Below are 10,607 nucleotides of genomic sequence, written 5' to 3'. Positions count from 1 at the left end.
AGATTGAGGACTCATAGATCACTCAGTGTTAAGTTCAATCTAATTTAAACATGTGTACACACACACACACACACACCTGAGCATGAGCCATGTGCCAGGCACTAGAGTTGAGGATTCCTGAGGGGCAAGGTGGGATTCCTGCCCAGGGAGCCTATCTGCAGTGGGCACACAGGAGACAAACACACAGGAACAGAACGTGCCATATCCCAGGCCCTGTTCCAGGCTCCAGAACTCAGCCACAAACAAGCAGACATCAGGCCCTGTTCTCATGAAGCTAAGATTCCAGCCCATAACTGGACATATGTGGGTCAAATAAGTTTGCAAATATGATGTATATATTTGCTTGCTTATAGTTTGCATTGGGTGGGGGGGGGGGCAGGCTGTAAACAGGCCTTATAGCCTAAGGCTTAGTTTTAAGACTAAGCCTTTCCCACTCTTTTAATACTAAGATCTTCTCAACACTAAGCTTTTCCCCACACCCTTGACTGCTGCATGATATGGGGTGGTGCACACTTATAAGGAATCCCATTTATGCCTCAGATAAGTGGCTTTCTATCAGAGACTTCCTTATTTGTATATTGGCTTAAAGTTTTTGATTTCTACACTATAAAGTGGGGCAGACCAGGAACTCGCTAACTAGGTTCCTGAAATTAGCATTGCAAGGAGAGGCAGGCAAGATGGCGGAGTGCTGAAGGAGAAACCAGTTTGTGCAGAGTTTGTGCAGAGAGAAGGAGATGGGGAACAGATTCTAGGAAACTGGGATGAGTCAGTAGCTTTGTGAGTGCTGAATGAATGGGTTTTGGAGCCCAGTGTGTATTTCTCGCCCGCCAGGTGCAAACTAGGATTAAAGCTAATGGCCCACCAGTTCTTGGCTCCATGTTTCATTACCGTATGTCCGAATCAAATGTGAACCTGCACGGGCCAGGTGGCTGTGATGGTGGCCGTGGCTACTGGATTTACAACATAAATAAACTAAAAATGACCCATCAGATGGTGATAAGTACCATGAAAAACTAATGCAGACCAGGAAGGGTCAGGAGCTGGGCAGGGAGTGGGCAGAAGTCAGGGCACAGGCCTGCGAGGTGGACAGGCGAGCGCAGGGCCCGACCCTGTCTTTATGGGAAATTTTGCATCTTGCTCATCACGATTCTTCTTCTTCTTCTTCTTCTTCTTCTTCTTCTTCTTCTTCTTCTTCTTCTTCTTCTTCTTCTTCTTCTTCTTTTTTGCATTAATTTCTGTTTTTAAAGATGAGTTCTTACTTTACTGAGTGCACTTCCATATTATTATTTGGTGCACTCCTAAATTTTGCCCTGGTCTCAGCCCTGGAAGCAGAGTCCGTGTCACCTGTGGTCACAGTCACTAGAAGAGGGCTTTGAACGCCTGGCTGAGTCTTCAGACTTCACTCTGTGGTCTGTGGAAAGGCCACTGAAGGGTCTTGAGCAAACAGATGATGTCACCGCAACGCCATCTGGGATGACTGTCTGGAAGCCGTGCGGAGAAGCAGGGGAAGAGAGCATAGCGCCAGGGCCAGTTGGGAAACGTGTTGTGCCGACCCAGGCCCCCGGGGGTTGGAACAGAAGGCCACAGAAAGCCAAGCTGGCAGCCCCAGGCCTTTCATGTGTCTCGTTGGCCTCTAAACCGCCCTAGAAGTCAACATTTCCCAAACAACTGAGCAGTTGCAACGAATGCCAGCCTTTTGCCCCCTTCTGTTTTTAATATGGTTGATTTGTGGAAAACAGGAAGTGCTACCGTGACAATGGCATTATTTGCGGCTGAGAAATGTACTTTTGAAGACTCTGAAAACCACGGGTCCCTTGTGCTGAAGCGAGGCTGTGCTTATAGAGGCTCCCGCTGGGCGGGCCCCACTCCACGGGGCCATGACTTCCCTCTGCCCGGCAGCGAATGGATGGAGGAGCTGCTCTGCCCCTGAGACTGGGCACAAGGTTGCCCAACCTCTCAGGAACTCCCAGCCTTGTGGGGCCCGGGCACAGCAACGGGAGAGGCTGGCTGAGTGCCCTGCAAAGGCAGGGAGGTCACAGGAAACCCTCCCCTGCCCCGGGCTTTGGTCCTAGATAAAGGGTTCAATCCAAGGTGGTGGTGACTCCAGGCTGGGAGAATTCAGAGGACAGGTAATTTCCTGAGACACAGACAGACAGGAATGCACAATAGGCACCAGGCTAGAGTGGGGGTCAGGGGTCAGGCAGCCCCTTCAACAGGAACTTCTAGACTTCTGTTCAATTGAATCTGAATTTCTGGTCCTGATTCACCCTGGGAGAGTCACTCAACAGACTTCTCTAATCATTTTTTAAAAAAATGACATTTTCTACCAGAGCCATAAAGACATTGTTTTTGGAGAACAGTCCTTTGGAATCAGATCCTGGTTTGAAGTCTGACTCCATGGCTTCCTAGCTGGGAAAACTTATGCAGGTTGCTCAACCCCTCTGAGCCTCACCTCATAGAGTTTACGTGAGGATGAAATGCAGTTACGTCTGTGAAGGACCCAGTGGTAGTCACCTGCCTTCTCTGCCCCATGACGTCTGTATGGCCACAGGCAAGACACTTAACCAACTTCTCAGAACTGAAGTTATCTTTGATATGGGAACAGTACTACCTGCCACAGAGCATCAGGGTCAAATGAGACAAACCCCTACATGACATAAACCATGAACATAGCACGTAGTAAAAAGTCAGTAAACAGTTACCATAATTACTAGTCCTGTATCCGAACAAGTGGGCTCAGCTGCCTGCCACAACAGAAAACAAACTCGTGACCCAAGTACCGATGTGAAAGGAAAGATGCTTGTATATATACAGGGGCCGCACCTGGGAGAATGGTGGATTCCCATCTCAAAGATCGTCTCCCTTCTGCTAAAGCCTGCAGTTATTATGGGGGTAGGGAGGGGAGGGCTTTTTTCCTGTCCAATTATCTTGCTAGCTTTTTACGTGCTAGGGCCCTGTTCATTCATCTTTTTAGCCTTTGACACACTCAGTGTAAGACCCTCCACCTGCATCATCTTAGCCAGTGGGGGAGACTCCCTGACATTCTGTCTGTCTGCTCTAATAGTATGGTTGGAAATGGTAGCTATTATGAACAGAACTTGGAGATAAAGTACAATAAACATGGGAGGAAGTTTCATTTTCAAGACCCGAAGGGAGTATTTCAGAACACATTTTCCATCCTCTGACTCCCATGGATTCATTCAATCAACAAGAATTTATTGAGCACCTACTATGTGTTAGTCACAGGGGACATGGAAGTCAATAGAATAGGCGTGTTTCCCACTCTAGAGTAGCTTGATCTTTAGTGGGAGAGTCAGACAATCTAACAAATTTATGAATTTAGGATTTCATGAAGTAATGAGTGCTTTGAAGGAAAAGTTTGGGAGCTCTGAGAACTAGTAACAGGAAGTGTTGATTTGGCATGGGGGTGGTCAGGTAGCTGCCTGGCGGAAGTAAAGCTTGATCTAGGATAGAAAGATAAGGGAAGTGGCTGGGCTTGTCCCTGTGTCCCTCCCTGGACCTGCAGAAGCTCTGGGGCCTGGTTGTCCTCATGTCCTGACTCCCTTAGATTCTGGGGGTCTCATCCCCAGGGGTAAGGTTCAGATTGTAATATTCAATGATTCCCTTCCCTCCTTTCCCTTAGAGAGGTCAAGCAGATAGGAGAGCTGAGATGCAAATGCACTTGGCAGAAAGAGCAGTTTGATCCTGCAAAGGGGGAGATCCAGCAGATCCAGCCCATAATCAAGTTCTTCCCAGCTACCTTTGTGGGCCCAGCAGACAAGAGCTTGCATTTCTTTCTGTCCTACCTTAAACTTTTTGGGGCTGACTTCACAACGAGTGAGAAGATGCTGAAGGATGCTGGTCCGCGGCTGCTGGATCATGGCTGCTGGATCGCGGCTGATGGTTTCTGAGGTCTCGTTCGATCAGGGCAGGATACTCCAGCACAGCGGAGCTGAAACACGAAACGGACTTTGATCTCTCTTCAACAGTTTGCAGAGACCTGATTTCAAAGAGAGGCCAAATCAACTTTTGAGGACTACTCCTCAGCCCCGCCATTGTCAGAGGCACCCAAACCTGGAAACTCCCTGTCTGGTTCAGCTGAGGCACCTCTTTGGGAAAAGCATCTTAAATTCTTATTTCTATCCCCCACTGAGTCCCTTCAATTGCTTTTCCTTTTCCTAACTTTTTTTTGAGAGAGAGAGGGGATGGGAGGGGAGAAGTGAGAGAGAGACAGAAGCATCAACTCATTGTTCCAGGTTAGTTGTGCACCCATTGATTGCTTCTGATTGATAAATGCCCTGAGGGGTGCCCCAGGGGACAATGCTCTATCCACTGTGCCACCAGCCAGGGCCTTTCTCTTAACTTTTAAACAGTTACAAATAAATGGCATATAATAGTTACCTGGGTTTGATTTTTAATTTTTTATTTTTAAGGGGACTCCTGTTAGCAAAGAAGTTGCCAACAATAGCTTAGTCATATTTCTGAAGTCTTTTGATGCAAACAATTGCTTCTTTCCCACAACATGCTCTGATGCTAACCGGATATTGTACAATTTCTCCCTTCGCAATTTTGCCTGGATCTCACCCCCCCATGAAACCAACTATAAATATCTGGCATTCCTGTACCCCTGGTCATCTACACCATCTACCCTCCCGGGGATCTGCTTTCAGCTTTGGGCCTCGGGGAGGATGGGACGGAAAGTTCGAGCCAGTTTCAGGCCCCCGAGCTCTGCTTCTTCCTCAACAGTCATTCCCTTGGGGGCAGGTTAAAGTGTCGCCACAGTTTCGTCTCTTTTCTTTTCTCTTAAAATTTTTATTTATTGATTTAGTGAGAGAGGAAGGAATACAGAAAGCGACAGGAACATTGATCTGTTTCTGTATGTGCTCTGACCAGGAATTGAACCAGCAACATCTGCTCTTCAGGATGATACTCTAATCAATCAAGCTATCCAGCCAGAGCTGCCTAGATTTCTAATAAAGTTCTTTTTATTCACGGTAAAATATGCATAACATGAAAATTAACCATTTAAATCATGTTTAATTGCATAATTCAGTGACATTAAACACATTCATAATGTTATACAATCTTTTTTTTTTTTTTTTTTTTTTTTTGTATTTTTCTGAAGCTGGAAACGGGGAGGCAGTCAGACAGACTCCCACATGCACCCCGACCGGGATCCACCCGGCACGCCCACCAGGGGGCGATGCTCTGCCCATCCGGGGCATCGCTCTGTCGTGACCAGAGCCACTCTAGCGCCTGGGGCAGAGGCCAAGGAGCCATCCCCAGCGCCCAGGCCATCTTTTGCTCCAATGGAGCCTTGGCTGCAGGAGGGGAAGAGAGAGACAGAGAGGAAGGAGAGGGGGAGGAGTGGAGAAGCAGATGGACACCTCTCCTGTGTGCCCTGGCAGGGAATTGAACCCGGGACTTCCACATGCCAGGCCGACGCTCTACCACTGAGCCAACCGGCCAGGGCAATGTTATACAATCTTTACCATCGTCCCTTTACAGAGCTTTTTATTAACCCAAACAGAAGTTTGTGCATGTTAATCAGTACCTTTCTATTCTCCTCTCTGCCAGTCCCTCTATTCTGCTTTCTGTCTCTATGAATTTGTCTATTCTAGAGACCTTATTTCCATGGAATCAGATATTTGTCCTTTTGTGGCTGGCTTATTTCAGTTAGCATTATGTCTTTAAGATTCGTCCATGTTGTGGCCTGTATCAGAATTTCATCCCTTTTTTATGGCTAATATCCCATTGTATGTGTATATCATTTGTTTATCCACTCATCTGTAGATGGACACTTGAGTTGTTCCCATCTTTGGTAATTTTCTAATAAAATTTAACATAATAGGTGGGATCTGGCTCCTCTGTGACCCAGGACCAGTTTATCAACTACCTTTTACTTTATTTCATTCTCTGGAAATAGGATATTGCACAGAGAGACCTCAACACCAGGGCTCTGTAGGCAAGCTGGGGCTGAAGAGTGAAGGGTGGGTAGCTATGGTCACTTTGCAGCGTTATGCCTAAGGGTCCAGCTGGTCAGAGACAGCACCCTTGGTGGGTGAGACTGTACAACATAAGACTTCTGATTCTGTAATAAAAGAGAACTTTCATTCCTTCCTCCCTTCATTCATTCATTCATTCATTCATTCATTCAATTAAACCCATTCATTTATTTTATTTTATTTTTCAATTGCAGTTGACATTTAATGTTATTTTGTATTAGTTTCAGGTGTACAGTGTAATGGTTAGACCTTACAAAGTGATCCCCCCAACATTTCAAGCACCTACCTGGCACCATACATAGTTGTTACAATATTATTGACTACATTCCCTATGCTGTACTTTACATCCCCGTGACTATCTGTAACTACAAATTTTTGTAGTTCTTAATCCCTTCATCTTTTTCACCCAGTCCGCCAACCCTCTTTTCCTCTGGCAACCATTAGTCTGTTCTCTGCATCTATGAGCCTGCTTCTATTTTGTTTGTTCTAACCCCATTGATTTTCTCACTCATTCACATATTCCAGTATTATTAAATTTCAGTGTTAAGAAAGTTGGGTCTGCCCACCCTGAGCATCCAGCCACTATCGGCAGAGAGAAATAAATCTACACAATATCTAAGGGTAAGGGCTTCAGGAGGAGGAGCATGGCGTGCTATGGGGACACACAGGGGGCACCTCACCTGTACTTGGGAGCCAGAAAAGGAAGACACACCTTCACCAGGTCATGTGAGAAAGGAAGTTAGCAAGATAGAGACAGAGGGCGGAAAGGGTAAGCCAGGCCCAGGTTGGGACATGCAAGGGGCTGGCGCTGAAAGGGAGGACCACAGAGGGTGCGGGGTGTGACCTGTGCCTCGAGGTGGGGGTGCCAAGATTCAGGAAGGGCAGGAAAGGGGAAGCACACAGGTTTGGACAGTGACTTTGTATGGTGTTCGGGCTTAATCCTAGGACAAAAGAGAAGTCCCAAAGGCTTTGAAGCAGCAGTCAGGTCAGAAGAAAGCAGATCCTGTTTTACCTTGAAGGAAGAGGCATCCAGCCACAAATCACAACTGGACACTTCCTGAGTACCAGGTGCTGCTCTGATGTGCATGCCCATTATCTCATTAATCCTCACAACAACGGACCTACATGAGTGACAGGGAGACTGAGGTCTAGAAAGGAACTAGGTGCCCACACTGCTTTCCCAGATCAAATACATCAGAAATTCTGGGGCTGCGACCCTGGCATCAGAATTCTTCAAAGTTCCCGGGGTGATATCAGCCACGCCCTTGCATTATGCATCCTGTTTCCAGGGGTGGAGGGCTAACTCCTGCAGGGAGGATGGGACACAGCATGCAAGGTTCACCCAGCTGCCAGAGGCTCTGTGGCTTTAAGAACTGGGGCTGGCTGCCTGCCAAGGAGGCCAAACGCCATGGTACAGGCCACGTGAGCACAGGCAGCAGTGTGCCGCTGCGACAGTCAGCGCAGGGGCTGGCCTGAGCTTGCCGATCCGAGCCCTGCAGAACAGCCCCGGGGCTGCAGGCAAGCCCAAGAAAGAGGATCTTTTATGTCTTTCTGAGAGAAGCACATTCTGAGAAGCTGCGGACACAAAGCGAGGAACTGTTTGTAGCCCTAGTCCAGACGCCCCAAACAAACAGTAAGTCAAGAGGGAACCGAGCACAGCACAGGCCCGCCCGCCCAGCCGCCGCCCCTGGGCGACCTTCCCACCCCCTTCCACCTGAGGAGCCAATCCGCTGCAGAGGGCCCGCCCACAGACGGCGGGCACAGCCAATGAGCAGGGCAGAAAATTTCCTGACCTTCTCCCTGGTGGGGCTGGCTCTGTTTCTCTTTGAGAAGTCTCGGGGCTCTCAGCTCAAGACAACGTAGCACGTGATCGTTGACAACATCTCAGGTGGGGTTAGCGTTTCTCCTCTCGGTCCTCCTTCCTGAGTGGTCCTTGTGGTCCGTGTCATTTCCCTGTGAACCCCCAAGGTCAGGGGAAGGCAAAGAGTAAAACTGAAACCTGTCGGAGGTATCCATCAGCCTTTGGGACAGGAGAGTGCTGGGGATAAGATGATGAAGCTAATGACCAAAATGGGAGGTTGCAGTGGGGGTGAAGGCACTCCAAGCTGTCGCAGACACAGGGGCACTTGGCCAGGTCAAAGTTTCCAGGGCATCCAAACGACACAAGCAGGGACCTCCGAGAAGAGGTGGAAGTAAGGAGCAACCAGGGCATGTCCTTCACCCCGAAGCAGAGCTCTGTGAATTTTCTCCAAGGCTTATAGTTCTGCTTGTCTCAGTCTCCACTGGGGGCCAGGACCAATGTGGCACAGGTGGCTGCAGTGGTGTGCTTCTGACTTGTACACCACCGAATGCGAAGGGCAAAACCACGTGGCTTCCAGCATTATCTGTGCCAGCCGGCCCCCTCCTTCGTTACAGACAACTGATACCTGACTGTAACCCACCTTACTTCAGGAGAACACAGGCAGACAATATCACGTGGTGGGGCAAGTAGCTGGTTGAGATTATGTTGGCAGAAAGTAGAATGCTGGCATTGATTGGCACGCAGAGGATAACTGGGTACAAGCTACAAGGGAGGGGAAGAGAGGTTCAAGAGTGGAGGGCGCAGAGAAACCCAGTTTCGGTGTGGAAGACAGAAGAGGGAGGTGTGGTGGGGAGAGGCAGCGCAGGGCAGGCTGGGTGAGTGGAGGGAAAGCTGAACTGCGCTTGTACCTCCTGCTGATGAAGCATCTTACAGAGTCACACGTGACTTCTGGCTGCAGGGCTAGATCCCAGGAAGTCAACTGGTGGCCCCTGACATGTTTTATTTGTAAATTTGTGCACCCTTGGAAAACAGTGAAATTTCACATGCATTTCTGAAAGGTCTGGCAACACCAGGCTCACATCCAGCAGGGCAGCTCAAGCCAGAGCTCCTGGTCCCCAAAGTCCCCACTCACACTGTGGGCATTCTGCGATCCCCATCCCGCTCCCCAACCTCTGTACCTGCCTGGCTGCCATAGGCCTTGAAGATTGCTGCTACTCCTGCTCTTGATAATAAGACCCTCTTCTATCGAGAGCCTGTGTCGGTGTGTGTTTGTGTGTATGTGTGCACGTGTGCATGCACACCTCACACACAGGTATGCTCTCTCTCAATTAATTTCCATTAATCTCCCCGTTTTTCAGTCGAGATGACAGATGCACAAAACCAAACGTACCCCCTCTCCTTGGCAGATTTCGGCAGAATTTCCAGGCGACCTGCCAGATTGCTAGATGGTATTGGAATTTTTTTTTTTAATTGAATGCACTTTGTTATTTTGGTTTTAAGGATTTCCCAGCTCCCTTGAGACAATATTTAAGCCACACTTATAGCTTTCAAAGCGTTTCTTAAGCACACATGGGTTCGTTTTATCATTCCAGTGGTTCCGTGAGGTCGGTAGTGTGGGTCCCTCCCTGTGCTCTCTTGGGGGAAACCAACTAGGAGAGACGCTGAATGACTAGCCGTGGTCCTGGAGTCACTTAGAAGACACGTCAATATTCAGGCACAGCTCTCTGAAGAATTAAGTCGTGTCCTTTTGACTGCGTGGAGTTGTAAAAAGTTGTGCTTTGATACACATGGGGATTAAGGGTATAATCTCTTCCAGAATCCTTGTCTGACTGCTGGTTAGGCCAGTCAGTAGCTCTGAGTCTTTGGGAAAAGCATCGACTCTTCTTGTGCCTCCTTTTCTGTTAAATGGGGACACCAGCCCTCATTTGGTGAGTGTTGTATGGATTAAATGAGTTAACACGTGTAAAGTGTTTAGAACAATGCCTGGCACACAGGCCTTTCTACAGCTGTGTCCTTTAGAAACACCGAGCTCAGCTCCTGGCTCCATGTTTCAGATAGACACCTCTGGCGACAGTGCGATCATCTCCTGCAGGCTGGACTGACTACTGACTGCGTTGGGCAGCCCGTCCCTTTACTGCCCAAACCTCCCAGCGAGAGTGGCGTGGGGCTCTGTTTTTTATTTTAATTTTCTGGATCCTTTGATAAGTTCTTCAACATGTAACATAAACTTCACACCCCCTTGCCTAGAGAGTCACTATCTCTTGTGATCTTGGGTCTGGGTGGCTCATTAAGGCAGAGTACCTGTGTTCCTTCCATTACCCTGGAGTCCACCCTTGCACGTGTTGACGAGGGAACCATCTTTCCTTCCCCTCAGGGATTATCTATGATCCCGCAGGGCTGTGATAAAGAAGCCAAGCCATTTGTCCGGTGAATGGATGGGCTGCCATAAGGTCCTGAATACTTTCTTGAAGGTTAAATAATAGCCTGTCTCAATGAAAGGAAATCTAGATAAATGTTCCATTTCCTTATTGCAATAACTGATATTGGACAGGTCCAGGAAGGGGCTGTCAGTTGTCTCAGGGGAGCTCAATCAAAAGCCAGAGAAGGTGCTTTGATGAATAAGGGAAGGGGACCCACACTACCGACCTCACCAGATGAAGAAGGACATTTGTATTTGCTGAGGGCCTACTATGTGCTGGGTACCTACTAGAAGCAAAAGTTAGGGCTCTAAATAACAAGACAGGCACCTAATGATAATTACAACCTTGCAGGTGTACTTTACATTAATTATTTCATTGAAT

At 48.2% G+C, this 10,607-nt stretch overlaps 1 protein-coding gene across 2 annotated transcripts in view; it reads left to right on the top strand.

Annotated features, from left to right (window-relative positions):
• Window positions 1–7,432: 7,432 nt before the first annotated feature.
• Window positions 7,433–10,607, top strand: part of DGLUCY (D-glutamate cyclase) — a 62,393-nt gene continuing 59,218 nt past the window's right edge. The window contains exon 1 of one of the 2 annotated variants that reach the window (XM_066274694.1): window positions 7,433–7,638. The gene's annotated coding sequence lies outside the window, so the exon portion shown is untranslated. Of the gene's footprint in view, window positions 7,639–7,788; window positions 7,894–10,607 lie in introns of those variants that run through there. The other variant, XM_066274695.1, reaches the window with a different exon arrangement.

Source organism: Saccopteryx bilineata, chromosome 4, assembly GCF_036850765.1.
Source record: "Saccopteryx bilineata isolate mSacBil1 chromosome 4, mSacBil1_pri_phased_curated, whole genome shotgun sequence".
In the NCBI taxonomy this organism is placed as follows: Eukaryota; Metazoa; Chordata; class Mammalia; order Chiroptera; family Emballonuridae; genus Saccopteryx; species Saccopteryx bilineata.
The sequence above is the reverse complement of the archived record's forward strand: the minus strand, read 5'-3'. Positions and strand labels throughout refer to the sequence as shown.